Source organism: Magnolia sinica, chromosome 6 (assembly GCF_029962835.1).
Source record: "Magnolia sinica isolate HGM2019 chromosome 6, MsV1, whole genome shotgun sequence".
Taxonomy (NCBI): domain Eukaryota; kingdom Viridiplantae; phylum Streptophyta; class Magnoliopsida; order Magnoliales; family Magnoliaceae; genus Magnolia; species Magnolia sinica.
Window position 1 is genome coordinate 47854272 of NC_080578.1, and position 26369 is coordinate 47880640.

The window sequence follows — 26369 nt, forward strand, 5'->3', positions numbered from 1 at the left end:
ATGATAAGCGATAGGGACTTCCGGGCATCGCATGAGTCACAAATGGCAGAGCGGCCCTCGGCCAAGCGAATAGAGGATGCAGAGGGGGTTTCCCTGGTGATAGAGGAAACCAGTGAGTCTTCGTCAGAGGCGGAAGATAAGGGACCAGTAGGGTCCATGCTAATGGAGGCTGACTTAGTGGGGATCAGGTTGGGGTATCACATTCCAAACTTTGTGATACTCTGAGTTCTTGCACTAGGCGAGCTCCCAAATGAACCCCAGGATAACGAGGTGGCCATATACCGGGTCACCCTCCAATGTAGGTTGAGACTTCCTTTGCAAAGCATAATGAGGAAAGTCCTTGTTTATCTGGGGTTAGCTCCTGGGTAGTTAATCCCTAATGCCTGGAGGACATTGGTGGGGTCATTCATTCTCTGATCTGAGCTCGACCAACTCGAGCTAACTGTGAACAAGTTTCTCCACCTGTACCAGGTGAAATCCAACCCCTTTCATGATGGTTGGTACTACTTGTTGCTTAGCCAAAGATTGGCAAGGCCATGATCACAGACGCCCCGACCTCAAATAAGAATTGGAAGAGCAAGTGGTTCTACGCATCGGGGGATTGGAAGGCTCTAGGAACTTACGAGTTGCGCTCTTGGGTTCCGACCTCCTTTGCTAAACCAAGTCGATATATTCGAACTGCTTTTCCTTAATTTATTTTATTTTCTCAATCTCTGACTGTGGTCGTGCTTGTAAGTTCTGCCTAAGTATCCTGCTGGAGTGAACAGGGAAGAGTGTGCTTGGATCACCGAAGCAATGTTGGTAGATGTCGAGCTGAGATCTTGGAGGCATCTGATTATGTCCGAGTTGCTACTTAAATCAGGTCTCGCTTTATTCTTGACAGGTACATCTATAGGAGATAGTCAAAATTTCTTTTCACCGATATGTGTTCAATAAAGGCTTCTTTTACGGTCGAGCTGACCTAGAAGAAGAAGATGCATGCTCTTAAGAAGAAGGAGGATGTTGACTCTGCCACTATTTCTGTTGTCACTCCTTCAGACTAGACTATAGTCTCTGGAGGTGTTGAAGCTGTCGTAGGGGCAGCCTCAGTTGTTGAGGCCCAGCTCCCTAAGGTGCGGGCAACCTCTAGCTGTGAGTTCCAGCCTGGGTGGCAAAGCTTGGGGGCCTCTCAAGTCAGCCATTACTATGATAGAGGGCCTTATGCCCTGGATAGCTCAGCATGTCTCTGATACCAAGTTCACCAGGGTGATGGATATGGCTCTAAATGCTGTTGTGGGCCATTTGGCGACTCTCTTCTATAAGGTAAGTTATTTTCTCCGCAATAGTCGTCTTTCTTTATTTAATAACTTTTTGTGCTTTCTAACTACGGGTTTGTTCTCAGTTTGCCCCCTCCCTTGTGAATGCCTGTCATGATATACTGTGCATCAAGATAGAGTACAAGGAGGTGGAGGCGAACTTGTTACAAAAGAGCATTGCATCCGAGTAGCTCCGCTCCGAGAACGCCTCTTTGAGGGCTCAGGGGGAGGGTTGAATGCTGCCCTGAAGGCCTAGGTGGAGGGGGCGTTGATCGAGCTAGAGGTGTCCAAGAAGCTCCTTGCCGAAGCTTTGGAGAGGGGTGCCCAGTGGAAGTCTGATTTGGCTGAGTTGAGGCATGAGTACAGTGCAAATATGAAAGAATTGGGTGACGAGCTGTAACATCCTGAATTTTTATGGCTAGAATTTGTACTCGTGCCCAAGGAAACTGGGTGTTAATGATGTATAAATTTGATGCTTTAGAAAATCACACCTTATTTTTTTCTTTTGGGTCACATTCAAATACATTCATGAAGGTATCATTCATAAGAATAAAATCAACCGTATTTATTATATTTCATCAAAGTAAAAGAATAATCAAATGGCCTCATAATGGGAGGTTTATTACAACATCAGAGTTCACAGCGGAAGTATAAAACTGAGTAAATAAACTATTAACGTATTCTTTCGGGGTAGTCTTCTATAGGAAGCTGGTTCTCTAAGTCTTCAATCTGTACGTCACCTGTAAAATCTGTATAGTTGGGAGAGAGTCAATGCCCTACTCATGGTGAAGGTTATCCTTTAAGATTAACAATAATTCAACAGAGTCATAATAGATAAAGAAAGCGTCTGATATGTCCCGTGCTCCACTAAGACAAGGGTATCAATATGCGCAAACAACCGACATGAGATGCATGCTTAGCAAAGTATGTGGGGCTCATCATACGTAGTGATCATCATAATGTAGAATACGATTTATAGATAACTGGCTTGACCCGCACTCTCACTATACATACACTAGCTGTTGTACTCTCACCTCAGAACATGGAATTACGTGTCGCCCAAGGTCCACTACCGAAAAATGTATTACGTCCACGATATTTAATCAATCGCTAAAGGAGGGATTCCCAACATATTACTTACATTAAGAAAATATAAACTGAATCATGAAGGATATAATCTGAATCATGGAGGTTCTGGAATAGCAAGACACATGCCTAAGCCTTAAAGATAGATGGCACGAGGCTGACATATTAAAAAGAAGAGTGACAATGGTCAACTCAACAAAAGAAAAGTAGCAATGTCTAACTCAATATATAGAAGGGTAGCAAGTGCCAATTCAATAACAAGAAGAGTGGCAAGGGCCAGCTCAAATAAATTTGATAAGGTATGGTAAGACTCGTATCCATGGCCTTACATAAATTCAGAGGAATCACTTGTATTTGGCATCATGACATAATCCCAAAGGCCAATAGTTGTAAGGATGTTAACCAAATCAATTGATAGGATAATTCTTAGAAAATATAATCATAGAAGGCGGAATAACTCGCCGTAATAAAGGCCTGAAAAGATGGATAATTCATATCACAAAAGGTATGAAAGAGGCCAATAATTGATGGCGAAACATATAATAGGCTAAATTAAATGAAGGCATGAAAAGGCAAAATCATATACATGAAGGCATGAAAAGGCAAAATCATATACATAAAGGCATGAAAAGGCGGGATAAAATATTCAATCGAATTAGCGTAAACATAAAAGATAAAACCCTCACCTTCAGTATTTTAATTGTCTGTTAGTAAGGTCGTCGGCCTAGTGAGATCTTAAGGTTAAACCTGTTTTCCTTTATCCTAATTCATGAATTCGAGATGGTTAGGATTAATATCAAGGTATGGTTTAGTAGATTTGAGGCTAGATTTAAACTAATTTCCAATCTAACTAAGAATTCCAATTTAATTGGAGTCTAATTCATACCTGCTAACATGGTCAGTTAGAATCACTCCAACTCAGGCCCAACTCGTTGCTGGACTGAGTTGACCTGAAAACTACCTTCTTCCTTTTCTTCTTCTTCTTCTTCTTTCTTTATTTCTTTCTTAACGAGGTGGCCATATACCGGGTCACCCTCCAATGTAGGTTGAGACTTCCTTTGCAAAGCATAATGAGGAAAGTCTCTTCTTTCTTCTTTTCCTTTCTTCCTTTTCCTTCTTTTCTTTCTCTTCCTCTTTTGTTTCTTTTCTCTCTCTTCTTTTCTTGTTGCACGTCCAGCATGAAGGCTGGCCGTTGCTTTGTTTCTCTCTCACACTACACCAAAATCGTCATTTAGGAATGGTTTAATACCGTTCCTAAATGAGGCATCACAGAAAATCAGGAACGGTTCAGAACCATTTTGGGTACCGTTTCAATTTTTAGAAACGGAATTTTATGAACGGTTTTAAACCGTTCTGGTGCCAACGGTCATATTTGAGAATGGTATTTTTTTTCTTATTTTGGAACGATTTTAAACAAAAAAAAAAAACCTGCTATATAAAATAAAATAAAATATATTTAAGCCATATTCATTTAAGAATCAAAAGATAGTAAAAACAACCATGATCTAATTTGAAACATTATTTATCTGACTTACAAACCTGACAGTAAAAACTAAAATCTACAATGGAAGACTTCAAAATTAAAAGACAATTCAATGAAAGTCCGTCAAGCAGATGAAGAGCTCCACAATGTGATGGCCTTTTATGTACCTAACTAACAAGCAACAAGTAAAAGAATAAGAACAAAAACATGTGAATAGATTGAAAGAACAACAATCAACTATCAAAACAGTGTCAAAAAAATTATGACAATTGAACATACATATGGGGGACTGTTGTTAGTTGAATCACATGGTTTTTGGATATGCTTAATGCACTCCTGACCCGAGGGGAGCTCGTTCTAGACCAAGCAAGGCAAACTTGTTCACTTTCTAGGTGTGAAAATGCATCTCCTGGGAAATCTATAACAACATAAGAACACCACCTATGGTAGTTCAACAAGGAAACTCTAGCAATCATCTTAACTAAAACTTGTAATGCATATAGAACTAGCAAAAGGTAGAGATGCTGAAAATTTCTGCTGAGGAATGTTCAAAATCCAGAATGGAATACTCTAGATTCTTATGAGAAATGCATCATGTACATTGTAAAAAGATATTTGGAATGGCATTGCAAGTATAATTGGACTTACTTTCCATGCTGATTTGGAATGACATTGTAGGTATAATCAAGAATAGAAATCAGACCAAGGTTCTTAAGTTTTCTAGAATGTATTTATGAAGAGGAATGGGTTAGAAGCATTGCCTTTAGCTTCATCTTCCCATCATTAGCCAGAAACCTACAAGTTACTTTAAAATATTAGTTGTCAATGCACACATATCTCCCATAATAAAAAAAGAACTAGGCTAGCAAACTGAGAGCCCCTTGGGTGGAACTTTCATAAGATCCACCCCATTAAAATATTAGTTGTCAATGCACACGTTTCTCCCACAAACCTACAGATTACATTAAAGCCATTCTTCTAATGTTCCTTGTCAAGATGAAAGAACTACCTAAAAAGTGTTGTATTCCAAAAACTAGGTAGGCCACACCATAGGAAACAAAACAATATTAATGACTTGGAAAGAAGAGAAGGAACACTGTGGGGCTCCACAATGAGTTCCCCAGTTGTTAAACTTTCAAATCCCAAAAGCAGCATATGCATGAAGTTGGAAATTATCATTAGTATGGTTTCTATAATTTAAAGGACAAAAAAAAAAGGGAAACAAGAATTATCATTAGTATGGTTTCTATAATTTGAGCAAAAATTATGTTGATGAACCTGCAAAGAAGTGTCACGAGAAAACAAAAATTGAACATAAGGAGCAATAATAGTTCTTAAAGAAAAATAAATTTGATTGAAATAGCCATTTAACAAATCTGAGCAATGTTTGATTTAAATAGCCAACATGCAGTCTAATCATAAGGAAATGGCAAAAGAATTAATAATGATGTTTCTTACTATTCATATCATAGTAAAGAAGGTGACGGTATACAGAATGTCCTAGAAAAGAAGCACTATTTGAAGTACCTTTCAAATATACCACATTTAAAATGTTCATAAGGTCTTTGAAGTACACAATCTCATCATTTGCTGAATATGACATTCCATAAAAGAGATCCACCTAGGTATTCTTAGTAATCCTCCACTATGGGACATTAATGCATGGATATGGAAAAGTTACCATTCCTCATTATTGCAAAACAAAAAGGAAAAGGAAAAAAATGTCCTATTCATGAATTCCCAAAACACACTCACTCAAGCTGACATGTAGTGAAGACCGTTTCATTATTATGAAAAACACTATTGTATTTATGATTTGATCTCAACATTCAAGGAAAAATTTAATGCCATGGTTTGGGTAGAATTTGGGTGGCTTAAAATTTTTTGACATTGGCCAGTCCTTTAGTTTCTTTTTAATCAACAAGGCATTATAACAATACTTATGTTGGATGTTCTAATAGCATCCTTTAAGGTTTTGGTTTGTACAAGTGAAATCAATAGTTTAGTTATCCCACCCATTGATATGATGGGTCCCACTCTGGTGGACCATCCACTAAAAAATACCAAAAACAGAAAAATCCAAACACTTCAATAGGGGAATTGAACACATTTTTACCAAATTGTAGTTCAATCATAACCATCTTGTTTAAGGGAGAAGAAGATTCCTAAAGAATACCTGAATGACAGCAACACAACCAGAGAGTTTTGCTATTCTTTCATTAAGCTTCTCTCTTTCATAATCCTATGCAGCAGCCTACAAAAACCCAAAATACATATGCCACTAAGGATGCTCAATAGCTGAAGGATGATGGAGAAGGAAAGGCTAAGAAGCGATCCTTCCGGTCAAATTCCGGCAACCTTCGCACCGTATTCGGTATTTGCGCACGATCCTAAGCCAGGTCCCACGCACCGACGCTCGATCCGAAACTTATGTCTTGGTGATCGCGTCGTCGCCGCGGTTTCAATGCCGTGACTTGCGCACCGAACCGATACCTAGGAAAGAAGATGCCGATCAGCGTCTATTCCGAAGAAACACCGCGCGTTGCGGATTTCGAGGGAATCTCTACTATTAGTCCCATCAATCAACCATTAAAGCATCCCATACCTCAAGTACATCAACCCATCCCCACCTTTTTCAAAAGTCCACCATTCTTTCCACCTCACCACTCCTCTTTCCAAATTTCAACAACAACCATACACCTTTTCACAATTTTCAACCCAAACCATCCCCCATCACTCCATCACCCATCTCTTTCTCTCTCTCTCCCTCCCTTTACAACTATCTCTCTTATTCATTTTTTTAAAAAATCCAAATCCAAGAGAGAGCACCATACGTATGAAACCCTCTCCCATTTTCTCCCAAGTTTCAAGTGTGGCCCATCTCCTACCCCTTCATCTCTCATCTCAACCATCCATTTCTCATCTTCCACCATCAAAGAGGAGCTCAAGGAACTAAGGAAGCCAAGGGAGCAAGAAGATCAAGTGGTGGGTGCCTTGATAGGGTAGATTTTCATATTTTTAAGATGGGCCAAGTGAGGCCAACCGATCAATGGTTTGGATCTCACTTTGGACCCTAAGATGTGGCCGATGGCCCACTTGGATCATCATGATCATTCCATGATGGGGCCATTCTCCATGGACCCCATCATGATGTTTATTTTCTTGTATGTTTAGGGTCATCTAGACCGTTTAATTTGGTGGAGAAGGGATCTCCACCGTTGGATTTAATTTTTAATGGGCCACATAAAATGGGACCCACTTGATGTATGATTTGGTGCAAGGGAGGGCCCATAGTGCCGGGGTCCCTCCATCACGCGGTCTCACTCTCTATCTCTCTCCCTTTTTATTTTATTTCTTTTATTTATTTTATTTCATTTTATTATGTTGTTATGATGATGAGGTTGTGTGGCCCACTTGAATGGGCCCCACCATAGGGTATGTATTCCATCCAACTCACCTACGAGTGGGGCCCACCTTGTGTGTAGTATACACACCATCCTCCATGAGGTGGCCCACATAAGCAAGGCCCACCTCTAGTATATTTGCAGAGTCCAGCGTCCAGGGACGCTGGACGTTTCATGGCAAATGTAAAAAAAAAAAAATTTAGCTTGGTTTGGAGATGGCCCACTTGTGTAGGCTCCACCTTGATGTATGTATTAAATCCATGCCGTCCATTCCTTTCCCAATTCTGTTTTAGGCGTTGAGCCAAAAGATGGGGTTAATCAGACCTTCGGGCGTGCCGTACCATACCAAACGGTGGTTTTCACCGTTGAAACCTTCCCTGATTTCTTATCCGCCAAAATACATCCAATATTGGACTCGTTTTACTCGCGCTGAGCCATGGAGAGCCATTGGACGGAGTGGATTTACAAGATGTGGACCCCACCTGTAAAATCCATAAGAAAACAAAAATCAAAAAAAAAAATAAAAAGGGGCAACACCTGCGCCCAGCGTCCAACGGACGGGCTGACGGACAGCCACCCACGGCTGCAGCCGTGGGCCCCACCTTGATGTTTATATACCATCTAAGCCGTTCATAGGGTGGGCCATCCCCTGAAATGGGCTCACCCCAAAAATCAGCTTAATCTAAGACTCAGGTGGCCCACACCGTAGGAAACAGTTGGAATAAGCCCCTACCTTTGAAACCCTTTTCGGGCCCACAGAAGTTTCGGATCAGGGTGAAAATTCTTTTCACCCTTCATCTAGGCCTGCTGGACCTTATCAACGGTCCGGATGGGATATAAACACTATGGTGGGCCCCACATGGAGCCCACATTGATGTATGTGCTTCATTCCCACCGTCCGCCTGGACGGTGGACGTGGACCCACTGTGACGTGTGTGGGCCCACTGTGATGAGTGTGTGGGCCCACTGTGATGTGTGCGTGTGTGTGTGCGTATATATATATATATATAATATTATATTTCATATAATATTATATGTATTATGTATATATATATTATATACTATATATATATATTATATACTATATTATATGTATATTTTTTTGAGGGGTTGAGGCCCACCTTGATATATAGGTAAGGCCCACCTCAGTACTTATGGCCCATGATTGAGGCCCACTTTGATGTATTATGGGCCCATGGGTCAAGGCCCATTTGAGGTATTAAGGGCCCATGGTTTAAGGCCCATTAAGACATATTGGGGCCTATGGGTTGAGGCCCATTTGATGTACATTTGGGGCCCATTGGTGTGGCCCATTTGATACACATAAGGCCCATAAGATTAGGCCCATTTGATACGTTAAAGCCCACGGTTTATAGTCCATTGCAATGCACATAAGGCCCATTGGTGCGGCCAGGTGATGTGGCCCACTTGATGAATACAAGGCCCATATGATATGGCCATTTGACGTATTTAAGGCCTAATGGGGCGAGCTAAGGTCCATTGCAATGTACGATCCTGCATGACTTATGTAATGATGTTTACGTCGTATGCCTTGGGAGCAATGGTGGTTTGACGTCCACATTACAAGTATAGTGTGGTTAAATGTCCGCATCATGACATTCCCTAAGGCCCATTGTTAGGCTCGTGCGTGTTATGTGTAGGCCGTCTCGGCCCACCTTCGTTATGTACATCATCCATCCTATATAGCATGTTTAATTTCATGATTCATGATCATATGCATCATACGTATGCTTGATATGAGAAATGATTGATCATAGCATATGCCTTTGGGCAGATTGTTTAGGGGCTCCCGTACAGGGGGTGTTGCCCTACATGAGCGCACGATACGCGCAGGATTGTGCCTGATAGTGTGATTCATGCATTCGCATTGTGTGATATGGTACTGTACGCCCTAGCGACATCAGGGTCGTAGCCTCCACAGACGTATCGTGGTTGGCAGGATTGGATACCGGAAATACTCTTCTACATGGGGTGCGATAGATATCCCTGGGTGAAAGTCCCTAAACCCTTATGGTACCGGGAGGTTGCTCCAACGTCAGACCGAGTGGGTGCATGAGCGAGTGCCGATTACAGACGGTCCCGCTTTCCAGCGTGTCGTGGTCGGTTGGAAGGGGGTGCGGCCTTACCCGCCCGAGAGTAGGGGCAATGCTAGGCTGAGTCTGACCAGCTCGAGGAATGGGTCAGCTATTGACGAGCCGAGCCCGATATTGGCAGGCGGATAGTAAGGTCTTTTCCACTCACCTTATTGCGCGCGATGGGGCGGCAATCTGGCTTGGAGTGTACTAGACCGCGGTGATATTCCAGATTTGAGCCGTATTGACATGTGGACTTAGATGAGGATTAGTATGCATGACTTGCATTTTACATTTCATGGCCTTTGTATGGCCGACATCATTCTTTGCACCGCATGGCCTTGGTACGGCTAATGGGATTCTTAGCATGTTCCGCATTACTCTAATACTGCATAGCTACATTATCACCTTGAGCATACACTTTCACCACCCTCTAAGCTTTCTATAAGCTTATGCACGACCGTTGCGTGCGGGTGACGTTGGATCGCCTGAGGCTTGGACGCGTTGCTGATCTTCTTTTGGAGTTTTGGTCTATATTCATTGTATTTCCCTTATGCTCATTGTACTTGTAAAGTTTTTGATTATAGTGGAAATGTGATGGAGTTTTTGGTTGTTGTTTGTGGGTTATGCCTTTGGTTATGCTTATTACGAATCAAACGGATGTTAAAAATCCTCCTTGTAGCATCCAAGGATCGGAACCTGTCGAATGGGCGCTGGGAGCCGAGAATGGGGTTCTACGGAGGCTGTCGGCGATGCAAAAACCCAAAATACATATGCCACTAAGGATGCTCAATAGCTGAAGGATGATGGAGAAGGAAAGGCTAAGAAGAATTTAATTACAATTGAAAAAAGAAAAATGAAAAAACAAAACACCTCAACAAAAAATGTAATTTACTCTTCTAAAACTTCACTTAAAAGTTAAAACGCTATGTAACTGATGGAATTTTCTCTTCTCAAAGTGGTTAATCTCCATTTGAAAATATAAGTATTTAATTAAAAATTTGAGGAAAAGGACAGGTTTAAATGGCTATCTAGCACCTTTTTTTTCTAAAAATTAAAATAAAATCAGCTATATAACAAAAAAAAAAAAAAAAAAAACAGGGAGTATGCAAGTGCTAGTGCTCCTATTGCTAGAGCCTGATGCAATTTGAGATGAGATGTGTAGTTATATAATGATTTCATTTCCTCAAATATGAAAGTGAATCATCATAATAACGGACAACCAAAGGATGTTTCCATCATCTTCATCCTTTTGAATTTTATAGTGCATTGACTAAGAAAAAGAATGCCATCATTCATCCACATGCACATCAAAGACGCTTACATATACACATCGTATACATAGGCAATTAGACATCACAGATTTTAGCTAATTCATGCATTTTTAGCTACAAAAAGTCAAGGGAGATCTTTTCCACAAATTTCTATTCTTTTTCACAATTTGTTATAATAAATCATTGCTTACTTCTAAAAACTATAGTATTGGCTATAAGAAGAAACATGGTTTTGTTGCAATATATTGTTCATTTTAGATATTGTAATTGGTGGTTTCTCTGCTTCACGATGGGAATACTAGAGATTTAAGCTAAAAGTTCTAAAAACTTGAGGAAGGAAACACTTGATTTTTAAGCTAAAAGTTCTAAAAAGTGTGACCCACTTGATGGAAAGCTTTTATCTCACAACCTTATGCTACATTGGTGCATGTGGCTGCATTTGGTTGGGCAATGCTTCACATGCGTGTTAGTAAAACTTACCCACAACTTATGCTTGGTCCAAGATTTACGTTGGAAGAATCAAGTTAGATGAGTAGCTTGGTCATGCATATGTGTAAACTCTCTCATCAATCGCTTGAAATGTGCAAGCAGCATCACCTATAAAATCTAGAGAGTACAAATTAAATCTCTGGTTAAAGCCTAAAAATGATGTGCAATTATTCATAGTAAAGTAATTCATCAACAAAATAGAAATACATGAATGCAAAAACTATGATGACGCACTCATTCCATCCAAATGGGGCAAGTGATAATCCACACTATAAATCCAATGAATCTCGGTGTGGATGGATGATGCCCTCTGATAGAGATGATCTTGATCTTTCGATCAATGTCCTTGGAGTAAACGGTTAAGGAAAAAAAATATAGCAATAGTCTGTAAAAAATGCCAAAGACTGGATGGTTAGGAACTTCCACTTGGTTCAGGTTCCAATAAAATGAGAACTTGTGAGATTGTGGACAAATTACAAATGCAAATTAGATTTTATCCTAGATATGAAATCACCATTTTCATTTAATATTGGCTTGAAGGTTTGGATTAACTGCATAGTTCAGACTTCTTGGTTCATCAGTGTTCTCTGCTAACAAGAAAAGATTAGAATATTGCCACCAAAAGGAACACATGTTACAGAGCAAACAAGTCTCTTAATGGAATCCAACAAGGGTATATTGATCTTCACTTGCTGGAAAACTTCCAAGACAACATTGTAAGTGCTATGGTTTCTATCCCTCTTTGTTGTCAAATTTGTAGTGCCAAAATCACTATTATACTTTGTTATATATAACTTGCATAAGTGAAGCTTTCTCAAGGATCAACATTCATGAATAAGCTAAGCTCACAACAAGCAAAGCTCTCAAGTACAAGACTCAAGATCTTGAATGAAAGAACTGCTCACAAGACTCAAGCTAAAACTCAAGTGAACTCAAGACTCAAGTTGAAAGTCAAGTTGAACTCAAGACTCAAGAGACTCAAGTCAACTCAAGACTCAAGTGAAACTCAAGCCACTTTCAAGATTGAGTTACATGAAGAGTTCAACTACATCAAGACTTCAAGGCGATACTTCAAGGTCACTTGTTCCTAATGCTTCAATGTCCATACTTCATGATTGAGGTTTGTTTGACCATAGGTTGACCTTAGAAGTAGGTCATTTCGGATACATAAGTCGAATGTTATTTTACATGTGATTGGTCTTTCTTCGACTAGTCTTAGGTCTTCTTCGACTAGTCCTAGACTTGCTTGACCGATCTAAGAAAATCCTCGACCGATCCATAAGTTTGTTACAAATTAGGATAAAATCAGCCTTCGACTAGTCCAGGAATGCTTGACCGGTCGTAGGAACAGTGTCGACCGATCTTCGACGATCGTACATTCTTCGACTCAAGTCCAAAGATATTCAGACCTACGACTCGAAGGAAACCTACGACCGGTCGTAGGAGGGCTACGACCAGTAGAACGGTCAACGTATATCCCGCCTAATCTTTCAAATATATGTATGGCTTGACTAGTCGAAGAGCACTCTAGACATCGAAGACACGATCTTCTCACCTATAAATAGTGCACGAATCTTAGAAGAAATCATTGATTTAATTATAGTATTCAAGCCAATCCTCGCGAACTTCTTAGAGATAATTTTGTGCTCCATCTAAGCTAAGTGTGCTTATTTAATATCTTCTTTCCTTAGCTTTATTTTAATTGATTTTATTTCTACTATTCCAATCGATTTGAAAAGAGGAATTGTTATTCCCTTTCTTTGGAATCAAAATCAATTAAGGCAAGCCCTATTTGGTTTAATTTAAAATCTATTAGAACTAGAACCATTGTAATCAAGTCTTGGACATTGAACTTGGACATTCAATCATCTACTTTGATTTGGTTCTACAGGCTACAACGAAGAAGATATTCGTATTTTACATATTGTAAATTCCTTTCTATTATTTTGGTTTCTTTCAAGATTTGCCGGAAAAATCTTGTTATATTGGTTATCCGAGGAAAGCCAGGAAAACTCGAAGTGGGGTTTTTAATTGTGTAAGCCCACATACAAAGACAAAATTGTAAGGGTTTTGGGTGAACAGGAAAACCTATCTTTAGTGAACGCTAATATCCCTGTGTGAGGATATTAGGAGTGGAGTAGCTTTTGTGTGGCTTGTTGGATAACGGTTGGTGAACACACAGCGAACCACTATAATCCCTTGTGTTATGGTTGATTATTTTATTCTTCTATTTTTGTATTACTTTTGTGGGATGTATGTATGGTGGTGAATGTTGTAATTATTTAAAGATTTGTGAGAATGCTGTAATAGCTTGGAATTTACTTTCTGCTATTCCTTTATAATCTTGATTTTCAATTTCATTTTGAAAGTTGTTACAGCAAGGTTGCCATTCCATTTTTATTGTGTATGGCTTTAACTAGAACAATACATTTTTAATTACAAGATATTTCAATTCGGTTTGTATTTCTTTTTATATTCCTCTTCGATTTGAGACTTGATACAAAGACCTTTCTAGAAATAAGGTTGTCCTACCATAAACTCTGTTTTGGTGTAAGGTTGTCCTTAGAACAACGTTTGTATCAACCACTCAAGATCTGAATTTTGAGGTTATTTTAATTTACTGCATTGTTATTTACTTTGGCTATCATTTTCTTTATTATTCCGCTGTTATAAGTTTTTATTTGGCATTGTCCTATTCACCCCCCCTCTAGGACATATAGCTTGGCCTTTTCAAGTGGTATCAAAGCCTAATAGCTCGTTTTTTTTTGGATTTAATTCCTGAGCTAACGATTTAAGCTATTTAAGATGTCAAATTTTGATAGCCTTTCAGTCACTAGGCCTCCACCCTTTGATGGCTCCAACTATGCTTATTGGAAAGCCAGAATGAGGATCTTCCTCAAATCAATGGATGAAAATGTGTGGCAAGCCACAGTGACTGAATGGAATCCTCCTATCATGGAAGTTACTGGGGTTGATGGTTCAAAATCAATGAAAGCCACACCATATTACCAATGGACCACCCTTCAGAAAAGTGAGAGTAGTGCAAATGCTAAAGCACTAAATGCAATTACTTGCGCACTATCACCGGATGAGTTCAAAAGAATCATTTCCTGTGATACTGCAAAGCAAGCTTGGGATACATTAGAAATGACACACGAGGGTACTACAATTGTCAAAAAATCTAAAGTCCAACTCCTCACAACCAGATTTGAAGAAATTCATATGGAGGAAAATGAAATGTTTATGGACTTTTACACTAGATTGAATGACATTGTAAACTCAATGTGCGGTCTTGGCGATAAAATCACAGAAAGTTTAGTGTGTGCAAAAATACTACGCTCACTTCCTGATTGGTTAATTTCTTAAGTTACCTCAATCCATGAACTTCGTGATACAGATAATATGAGGGTTGAAGAACTAGTTGGTTCTCTACAAACCTACGAGTTAAACTTTAATGATCCTTAAGGAAAATCTTTCGCACTAAATTCTTCTAAATTTAATTCAAAAAAATTCTGATTTAGAAGATGATATGGCTCTTTTAGCTAAAAATTTTACAAAATTTTCAAAAGCGAAAAGAGTTGATTTTCAAAAATCAAATGATAAAAGAAGTTTAGACCCAAATCTCGAAAATCTTTGAAAGATAGTCAATGTTACAACTGTCTAGAATATGGGCACTTAGCAAATAGATGTCCTAAAAGGGACAAACCCAAGAAGAAGGGTATGTTGGCTACATGGGATGAATCATCTGATTCTGAAGGTTCTTCTGAATCAGAAGATTCTGAAACCGAGTCGGGCAATGAGGTTAAAGCTCTTATGACTCTAGCCAAATTCACATTTTCAGATAATGACTCTACAAGTGAAGAAAATATGAATAGTGAATGTGAAAATGAAGATGATCTTCAAGACGCTTACAATGCCCTATATAAGGAAAGTTGTAAAATTGCTGTCAAACTTAAACTTCAAAAAGAAAAGTTTTCTAAACTCAAAAATTGTTTTGAATCACTTGTCTTAGAAAAATCACAAATTTCAGATTGTTTTGAAAAATCAAAATGTGATTTGGAATTCAAAAACTCACTAATTGTTGATTTAAAATCTGAAATTGAGAATCTTAAAACAGAAGTATCTTCTCTTCTGAGTTTAAAGGACACATGGAAATATGCCCAAGGTGATCCAAAGTTAGAAAAACTTTTATCCGGATCAAGAAAATGTGGCGATCGATCCGGGTTGGGCTATGATAAAAATCTACCTCCTAAACAAAAGTATACTCCTCCTCTGTTTGTTAAAGGAGAGTCCTCAAACTCAAAAGGGAAAAGTACTTATCAAGATTTTTCTAAAAATTCAAAAACTTTTCAAAAACCTAGAAATAGCCATGTCAACTTTAATCAGAATCGAAATCCACTAGCTGAAAAGATAGTTGATTTACTCAAGGAGCTATTAAAATCTAACTCTATAGGTCATTCCTACAAGTATACACAAAAGAAGACCAACTATGTTCCTAAACGCAAAACAGTTATGAAATGGGTTCCTAAAGTCACCTGCTTAGTTGCTCACACTGCTTTTAAAGCAACAAGTCATTCAAAGTGGTACCTAGACAGTGGATGCTCCAGGCATATGACAGGTGACAAAGCTTTATTCATCGATCTGAAAGATATGACTGATGGTTCAGTCACATTTGGTGATGGAAGCAATTGCAAGATTATAGGCCAAGGTACGGTTCAACTTTTTAATCTTCCAGTGTTTAAAAATGTTTTATACGTTGAAGGCCTAAAGCACAACTTGCTTAGTATATCACAAATATGTGATAATAACCATAATGTTCATTTTTCTAATCAAAGCTGTGAGATTCTAAACAACAAGGGTTCTGTAATATTAACTGGACGTAGAACATCTGAAAATTGCTATATTATTAGTGAATCCAACTCATCTAATCAAACATGTTACATGGTCCATACAGACGAGACTGACTTATGGCACAAACGTCTTGGACATGTACATTATCGAAATTTATATCGATTGAGCAAACGAGAACTTGTAAGAGGTTTACCCAAACTTGAAATTAGATAAAATACGTGGTGAGTGCCAGATAGGCAAACAAACAAAGAACTCACACAAAAAGGTGAATTCAAATACCACATCAAGACCACTCGAACTTCTCCACATGGACCTGATAGGACCTACCAGAATGGAAAGTCGTGGTGGTAAAAAGTACATCTTGGTAATAGTTGATGACTTTACCAGATTCACTTGGGTAGTCTTCTTAAGGGATAAATCTGAAACCCTTGAAGAAGTAAGAAAAGTTCTCAAAAGGATTCAAACTGAAAAATCTTCTCAAATTAGTAAAATTCGTAGTGATCATGGATCTGAATTTGAGAATACATGGTCCATACAGACGAGACTGACCAAGGAATATTACATGAATTCTCTGCTCCCAAAACTCCACAACAAAATGGAATTGTAGAAAGGAAGAATAGGGTGCTTCAAGAAATGGCTAATGTCATGTTGAATAGCATGAAGCTCTCTAAAAATCTTTGGGCTGAAGCAGTCAACACAACTTGCTATATTATTAACCGAGTCTACACTAGAAAAGATAATAATAAAACGGCTTACGAATTGTGGTTTAATAAAAAGCCTACTGTTAAATACTTTCGAGTTTTTGGCAGCAAGTGCTATATTTTACGTGATCGTGAAAATTTGGAAAAGTTCGATACGAAGAGTGATGAAGGTATTTTTCTAGGATACTCTTTAAACAGTCGAGCTTATAGGGTCCTGAACAAAAGGACTGGTGTGATTCAAGAATCCATTAATGTTGTCATTGATGATCATTTAAACACACCAACTTCTAATTCAGATAATGATGAAGTACTAATCATTGATAAACCTGATACTTCATCGAATCAAATTGATTCCTGTTAAAGATCATCCAACCACACAAATTCTTGGAAACCCTCTCACCGGTGTTCGCACCCGTAGACAACTTGAGGATATATGTAATTATGTATGTTTTACATCCCAAATTGAACCATCAAACGTAAAAGAAGCTCTTGCTGATGAAAACTGGATTGTTGCGATGCAAGATGAACTCAACCAATTCATAAGAAATGATGTTTGGTATCTCGTACCAAGACCTAAAGATAAACACATCATTGGAACAAAATGGATTTTCAAAAATAAGTCTGATGAATGTGGAAATATAATTAGAAACAAGGCTAGACTGGTGGTACAAGGTTATACTCAAATTGAAGGAATTGATTTCGATGAAACCTTTGCACCGATGCACGTCTTGAATCTATCAGACTATTTATATCCATTGCATGTTTTAGAAAGATAAAGATCTATCAGATGGATGTGAAAAGTGCTTTTCTAAATGGCGATTTACATGAAGAAGTCTATGTTGAACAGCCAATGGGATTTGAAGATTCCAAAAATACTGATCATGTATATCGGCTTAAAAGGCACTTTATGGTTTAATACAAGCACCTAGGGCATGGTATGAGAAACTGATGTAATTTCTTTTAACTCATAATTTTCAAATGGGATCTGTTGATAAAACTCTGTTTGTTAAAAAACATAATAATCATATCTTAATGGTGCAGATTTATGTTGATGATATCATTTATGGATCAACTTGTACTAACTTGACTACTGAGTTTGCAGATTTGATGAAATCACTGATTGAAATGAGCATGGTTAGGGAATTGACTTATTTCCTTGGATTACAAGTAAAGCAACAATCTGAAGGAATATTCATTTCTCAATCTAAGTATGCCTTGAATCTAATCAAGAGATTTGGATTTGAGAATGGCAAGAATTTCGATACTCCTATGAGTACTACCCTGAAACTATCAAAAGACTCTAATGGTGAAAATGTTGACTCAAAACTTTATCGGAGTATGATTGGTAGTTTGTTATATTTAACTGCTAGTAGACCTGATATTTCTCTAAGTGTTGGTATTTGCGCAAGATATCAATCTAATCCAAAAGAATCTCACTTGACTGCTGTCAAGCGAATTATTAGATATATCGCAAGTACTGTAAATCTTGGTCTCTGGTATCCTCATGAAACCAATGTTCAATTAGCTGGGTACTCGGATGCTGACTGGGCTGGTAATTTAGATGATAGAAAATCAACCGGTGGTGGTTGTTTTTTATTGGAAATTGTCTAGTTTCTGGTTTAGTAAGAAACAAAATTCTATATCACTTTCAATAGCTAGTAGCTGGTAATGCATGTACACACTTGTTTGGATGCAACGAATGCTAAGTGATTATGGAATTAAACAGGATTCTATGTTATTACATTGTGATAATTCTAGTGCGATAAATATTTCAAAAAATTCTATTCAGCATTCTCGTACTAAGCATATTGACATTAGATTTCATTATATAAGAGAATTAGTAGAAGAAAAAGTTATATCTCTAGAATATATTCCTACTGAAGATCAACGTGCTGATATTTTCACAAAACCTCTTGATAAAAGCAGGTTCAAAAAGATGAAATTTGATCTTGGCATGTGCATTTTAAATTGATAATTTATGCCTTCTTGTATAATATTGTATATATTTGCTAGATTGTATTTCAATTTTTGTAAAAATTGCAAGAAAATTGAATTTTTGGGGTTTGTATGACCAGTCGTGAGTATACACGACCAGTCGTACTACGACCGGTCGTAGATACCCACGACCAGTCGTGGAGCACGGGTTTCACTTGAAATTGGGGATTTTTCACTTTCTTCCTCATTTCTTCTTTCTTCTCCTTGGAGCCGAACTTCGACTCGTCGAACCCATCCTTCAAGTTCTTCAAGGTTAGTGTTCCAAATCCGTTTTTCTTGCATATTTGTGTCAAGATTGCTTCCTTTTCTCTCTTGAAGCTTTCTATCTTGAAAATCATTGAGATTTGGGGTTTGGGTTGTGAAAAATCTGTTTTGAGCAAACCCTCTTCTCAATCCTTTGCAACTTCTTTTTTCCTTTAATTCCTTGTTGCAAATGGCTTCTAGAGGAAGAAAAACTACTTCACGTGGTCCTTCTTCTTCCTCCAGATCTACCCCTATATCTAAACGTCATCTTCTTATTCCCAATGATGATCCATCATTTGTTAGGGACATTAGATCTCGTAAGGTTATCGTTGAACATCCTGTTGATGTCAATCACATTGCTCCATTTGACATCCTTCCTATGCTTGAAGCTGTAGGTTGGACTAACTTATTGCATTGGGGTGGGCCTGCATACCGGTCCATTGCCCAATCCATGTTTTCATGTATTAGTGCATTTTCACAGGATAATTTAACCTTCCAAATTTCTACTAGAGAAGGGCCATTTGACGTTGATCGTATTTAATTTCAGCCCTTATGGAAATTCTGTGAATGATGAGGTATTCCAATTCATAATTTAACTAATAAACCCTCAATGGTTGAAAAACGTATGTTAACTAAAGACTTGTGCAATATGGATGTTCAATGGACTCAAAGGGAATGCGCTTCCCTCGAGGTATTTGTTACCCAAATACGAGAATTCTTCACAGAATCTTTGTGTCTAATCTGTATCCTCGTTCGGGTAATAAATCTGATGACTTCATTTATGGTTCGTGTTATCCATGCTATCTCAAATGGTACTCAAATTTGTTTGCCTTCCTTAATCTGTCATTTCATTATTCGATTTCGACTCCATCCCGGTCATAGTGACATTCCATTTGCATACTTTATGGTGTATTGGCTACTCATATGTTAGTCGATATGCTGTTGATGAAGCACCAATCCATCATCGATCTTCAACAATTCAAATATTAATAAGATGAAGTTGGATCAGCTTCTGAACAAGGTGGTGGTGGTGGTGGTCTGATCAACTGGTGTTGATATTAATATGGATGATATTTTTGAAGAAGTTGAGTCTGATTCTACAAATGAAACATCTTCTTCTTCATTTGATGCACGTCGAGTGCATTAGAAGGTAGAGTTGAGGATATAAATGTTAAGTTGGAAAACATGCATTGCTCATGATTTGCAATTCAAGTATATGCGCAAATATCTTAGGCGCTTGAACAAAGGCATGCACCAACTTGATCCTTCTATTCTTGCTCCATCTTCAAGTTCTAGTTCTGACTAGTCTCTATGAGACTTTTGGTATGTAATAACTTTATTACTTTGCTCTTGTTTGATTGAGTTTGAGTTGGATTTTATCTGGATATTTGTTCTTAATGTAATATTTATCCTGGATATCTGTGATGCTATCTTGAGTAACTCTCTGACTCTCTTACTTCCTCATATTTACTCTCATTCCTTTATTTAGTTCTCCTTTGTCATATTGTGACAAAAAGGGGGAGAATGGTTTGTTGTTAATGTGATTGTGAGAGGAGTAGCATTGGTTATGTTACTCAGGGGGAGTGGGGTGTCAAGGAGAATATATGTTTGATCTTGTTGAATGAAGCTGGTTGAATGTTGAAACTGGTTGAATTAAATGTTGAATATTGATTTGCATGTATTAACCAGTTGTTTTACTTTTGTTTATCATGGTTATGTGTTTTGTCACTAATTTGACAAAGGGGGAGATTGTAAGTGCTATAGTTTCTATCCCTGTTTGTTGTCAAATTTGTAGTGCCAAAATCACTATTATACTCTGTTATATATAACTTGCATAAGTGAAGCTTTCTCAAGGATCAACATTCATGAACAAGCTAAGCTCACAACAAGCAAAGCTCTCAAGTATAAGACTCAAGATCTTGAATGAAAGAACTACTCACAAGACAAGACTCTGGAATGAAAGATCTGCTCACAAGACAAGCTGAACTCAAGACTCAAGTTGAAAGTCAAGCTGAACTCAAGACTCAAGCTGAAACTCAAGCCACTTTCAAGATTGAGTTACATGAAGAGTTCAACTACATCAAGACTTCAAGACTGATACTTCAAGGTCACTTGTTCCTAATGCTTCAATGTCCATACTTCATGATTAAGGTTTGTTTGACCATAGGTTGACCTTAGAAGTAGGTCATTTCGGATACATAAGTCGAATGTTATTTTACATGTGATTGGTCTGTTCTTCGACTAGTCTTAGGTCTTCTTCGACTAGTCCTAGACTTGCTTCGACCAGTCTAAGAAAATCCTCGACCAGTCGTAAGTTTGTTACATATTCCGGATAAAATCTGTTAGCCTTCGACTAGTCCAGGAATCTGTTCGACCAGTCGTAGGAACAGTGTCGACTGATCTTCGACCAGTCGTAAAATCTACGACTCGAAGTCCAGGGAACCTTTGCAGGTCCTACGACCAGTCGAAGAAAACCTACGACCAGTCGTAGGAGGGCTACGACCAGTCGTAGAACGGTCAACGTATATCCCGCCTAATCTTTCAAATATCTGTTACGGCTTCGACTAGTCGAAGAGCACTCTAGACCAGTCGAAGACACGATCTTCTCACCTATAAATAGTGCACGAATCTCAGAAGAAATCATCGATTTAATTATAGTATTCAAGCCAATCCTCGTCGAACTTCTGAGAGATAATTCTGTGCTCCATCTAAGCTAAGTGTGCTTATTTAATATCTTCTTTCCTTAGCTTTATTTTAATTGATTTTGTTTCTACTATTCCAATCTGATTTGAAAAGAGGAATTGTTATTCCCTTTCTTTGGAATCAAAATCAATTAAGGCAAGCCCTATTTGGTTTAATTTAAAATCTATTAGAACTAGAACCATTGTAATCAAGTACTGGACATTGAACTTGGACATTCAATCATCTACTTTGATTTGGTTCTACCGGGCTGCTACAACGAAGAAGATATTCAGGTATTTTACATATTGTAAATTCCTTTCTATTATTTTGGTTTCTTTCAAGATTTGCCAGAAAAATCTTGTTATATTGGTTATCTGAGGAAAGCCAGGAAAACTCAGAAGTGGGGTTTTTTAATTGTGTAAGCCCACATACAAAGACACAATTGTAAGGGTTTTGGGTGAACCTGGGAAAACCTATCTTTAGTGAACGCTAATATCCCCTGTGTGAGGATATTAGGAGTGGAGTAGCTTTTTGTGTGGCTGTTGGATAACAGTTGGTGAACACACAGGCGAACCACTATAATCCCTTGTGTTGTGGTTGATTATTTTATTCTTCTATTTTTTTATTCCTTTTGTGGGATGTATGTATGGTGGTGAATGTTGTAATTATTTCAAGCTTTGTGAGAATGTTGTAATAGCTTAGAATTTACTTTCTGCTATTCCTTTATAAGCTTGATTTTCAATTTCATTTTGAAAGTTGTTCCAGCTTGCCCTGCCATTTTTATGGTGTATGGCTATCCCTAGAACAATACATTTTTAATTACAAGTTATTTCAATTCAGTTTGTATTTCTTTTTATATTCCTCTTCGATTTGAGACTTGATATAAAGACCTTTCTAGAAATAAGGTTGTCCTACCATAAACTCTGTTTTGGTGTAAGGTTGTCCTTAGAACAACGTTTGTATCAACCTCTCAAGATCTGAATTTTGAGGTCATTTTAATTTACTGCATTGTAATTTACTTTGGCTATCATTTTCTTTATTATTCCGCTGTTATAAGTTTTTATTTGGCATTGTCCTATTCACCCCCTCTAGGACATATAGCTTGGCCTTTTCAAGTGGTATCAAAGCCTAATGAACTTCCCCATTCAAATAGTTTTTGTAATTAAATGTGAAATGTACATTATAAAAGCATTTGAATCCAAAGTATTGGCCACATCACATGAAAACAAATAAACTACACCATTAAAATGATGACTTCATGAATTTCCTATTATCAGCAATGGTGGCGATAAAAGAGTGCAATATACAATTGCAGGACTGCTTGTTCATCTAGAAGACTAGTGGAACTACTAACTATAGAAATTGAAGTTAATTGGTCCTTGGGTATCAAGTTTCTTTTCCAACAGTCTTCCAGAAATAAGAAGCGAGTTCTCACATTATCCCCTTCAAACGGTTCCAAAATCTAAGCTTTACCGCATTGCCAACATCGAAGGGGTAAGGAATAAAGACATACTTGCTAGTGTAACTGTCATTAATCTGAGGAAAATCTACAGCAGATGCTGATAGCTACTTTTATGAAGCAACACCAGTTTTCAAGTTGAATCGCATTTCATTTCTAGCTCAAAAAGAAAAAAAAAAAAGTTAGAAACACCGGTGAACAAGATAATTAACTAATGGTCAGAATTGCATACAACTCATTTATGAAGTTTTTAAGCTTCTCTTTCACAGGTTTGCTAACCATGTCTAGTTTAGGATTCTCAATTCGACAAGTGACCAAAATAATTTCATCCTCCTCCCAAGCATTGGCTAGTATAAGAAAGCAATTGAACGTATTAAAAAAGACCCAAAGAACACCTAGTATTTTCCTATTCATGAAATAACAAACAAGTTTTTAAGAAAATGATACCAGTTCCCTGGTAACAAAAATATTCAACAGTTCAATCAGTGATGCAAGCTAAATGTTAGATGACAATGGATGGTTCTTAATGACTTGATTGGCCATTCAAAAAACTCCCACCAGTGAGCAAAATGTTATATTCAGTATTAGGTGTTGGAGAATAATAAAATAAAAAGCTCTTCAAGTCAAGAGAATGATACGTGCATCCATGTAACCTGATGTCGAATGCCATGTGATTCATCAGCTTATCCAGTATCCTACATGGATCTACATTGTTGTTGTGCACCAGATAAACAATTGAAGCATGGGTTCAAATTTTTGATGAGGTTTGTTCATGAGACAGACAAGATGAGATTAGTATTCCATAAGCGGAATGAGCAAGAAATATTCAGTATCAGAAACCTCAACAGAACTGTGTTCTGTTCTTGTTTCTTGATTACTTGGAAGTCCAAAAGGAATTGCCAGTCTTGCAACCTGACCTTGAAGGATAATATCAAACCAACCACGCCAAAGCGAGCTTTCTTTGTTACATCAAATGAGAAGATTAGCTTCCCACCCTTCACCATTTCCTAAAAATAGGAGTAAAGCAAGCAAAGAATTTTAGTTAATGTAATGGAACTAACTTCACAACTATTGATTGTTCCAACCATTAACAAAAGGCATATACTGCACCTATGCATCATGTTTATCAAAATATCCCAAATATCACAAATCATATAAGATTCCAAACAATGGTCCATACAGCGTACGCATGTCGCTCACCCTAACTGATGCCAAATTATCTACACTGTGGGTCCCAACTCCCACTCAATGCAACTTGAATGCCCCAACCCACCTGCCTAGTCGACATGTGTGGTCGCATATCGGCCAGCAAAACCCTTAGAAAAGCTTCTTCTTCTTCTTCTTTAAAATAAAAATATAAAAATATAAAGAGCATTTAACTATATACCTGACAACGATGATCAAATCCATCCACACATTTGTCACAGCATCTGCAGTGTTTACTAAACTTGCAAACCTCCAAACAAGAACTCAAAATATAGAAGCTAACTAATAGTCTGATGCAGAAATAGAGAAATGGGAAGCTTCAAGGCAATAAGAGATTATACAACTGGATGTTGCAGCGGAGCTTCAAGGCAATAAGAGATTGGAGGAACTTCATTGAATGGGGTATTTTACCCTGATTGGATGATCTGAACCGTTGATTGGAGGAATTTTGGTAGATTACAACCAGTCATGGTAAGAAAAGTAGATGAATAACATGGATAGTTGTGGGAGCACATGTATGGATACATACCAAAGTGCTTAATAAATACTTAGATATACAGACTCATACAATATGAAAACTGCAGACTCACACAGCCTACATGAATTTTCAATTCTTACAATGGGAGACCATGTTTCAATAATCCAGACCATTGGTGTGCCATTCCCCAAATGTGGACAATTATTGCATTTTTGTTCGTAAGCCTCTATATGTAGGCCACAAATAAATAAAAAGGTTACAATTTTCCTATTAATAAGATATGTAATGCATAATCCATCCATGCAGCAACTTCAACAAATCAAGGTCTGGATGAGCTATGACTACTTCCTTAGATAGAAAAACATGGTAGAATGAAAACTACAGGCAAAAATTAGTCTTCTCAACCCTTTGGGAATTGGAAAGCGAGTGCAAATTGCTTACCCTAGCGGACCACGAATCTCCAACTGCCAACCTGACCATGTACAGACAATAATAGTTGATTAGGCCCACGTAATTGAATCAAGAAATTCTTTACGTAGTTGAATAGGCCCTCAAGTCTAAGCAATCAGATCATCAGAAAAGTAAAGAGAAAAATCGCAAAATGAAGCAAAATCAAAAGAAAGAAAACAAATTCTTTAAACATGGATGACGGCTGCAGAAATCAGAACATAGAGCTTAGGAAGAAAAAAAATACAAAACGACGATGTAGATGGAATATACTGATAATACCAGTAATTGAAATTCAATGGGATCATATACGATAAGAGGCTTACAAGCCCCACGACGCAGCCCCATGCATACATGCGACATACGTGCGGATCTACCATAAGGCCCGTTACGGGCCAAAATAGTCCAGCCCAAGCTCAGCCTGAAATTTTTATGATGGCCACAATCTTGAGTGGTTCTCGGGTGGGATGGGGGAGAGAGAGAGAGAGAGAGAGAGAGAGAGAGAGAGAGAGGTGGACCTAATTAAGCTCGCTATAAGGTGAGAATGGCGAAAGATTTAGGGTGGATCCCAATGAAAATCCGGCGGTTTAGCCAGAGGCGATGACTAGAGAAAGTTAGGAAGAGATGAGAGAGAGAGAGAGAGAGAGAAAGATTTCGGAGCTTGGAAGATGGGAAAGAGAAATTGGGGCGTGGGTTGAAGCTTAGAAGATGAGAGATCCTGTGTCCTTACAATCAAATCATCAGAAAAGTAAAGGAGGGAGATTGAGGGAGAGGGAGATTGAGGGAGAGGGAGATCAAAAGAGAGGGTTGAGATCGGGAGATCGAAAGAGAGGGACAGGGAGGTTGAGAAAGGGAGAGGGAAGTGATGGATGCAAAATGAAATGAGGGATTTTAAGGATTTTGACATAAGAAAAGGGTTAAAATTATTCGGTAGTTTGCAACAGATAGATGCAGTGTGCCTCTTGGGCTTATGGGGTCCACTCAGAGGTTACTAATCGAATCCATTCCGTCCATCTATTTCAAAATAAAATAATAAAACACAGTAATAACAAATAACAAGATCCAACACTCAATTGGGACACAGTGACAAAATAGTGGAAATAATGACGTATAACCGCAACCTTTCTCTTCTATCTTCTTTCTTTCTTTTCTTTCTCTTCTTTCTTTCTTCTCTTTTCTTTTC

At 38.1% G+C, this 26369-nt stretch overlaps 2 long non-coding RNA genes across 2 annotated transcripts; both read right to left on the reverse strand.

Moving 5' to 3' along the window:
* Positions 1-3796: 3796 nt before the first annotated feature.
* On the reverse strand, positions 3797-24208 carry LOC131248745 (uncharacterized). Its single transcript, XR_009172415.1, has 6 exons — positions 23973-24208; positions 11045-11711; positions 6041-6118; positions 4513-4659; positions 4173-4273; positions 3797-4035 (listed from the first exon to the last, which is right to left on the reverse strand). It is a non-coding gene; the product is annotated as an uncharacterized LOC131248745 (long non-coding RNA).
* A 248-nt stretch (positions 24209-24456) lies between these two features.
* On the reverse strand, positions 24457-25985 carry LOC131250020 (uncharacterized). Its single transcript, XR_009172981.1, has 3 exons — positions 25705-25985; positions 25181-25211; positions 24457-24511 (listed from the first exon to the last, which is right to left on the reverse strand). It is a non-coding gene; the product is annotated as an uncharacterized LOC131250020 (long non-coding RNA).
* Positions 25986-26369: the final 384 nt, after the last annotated feature.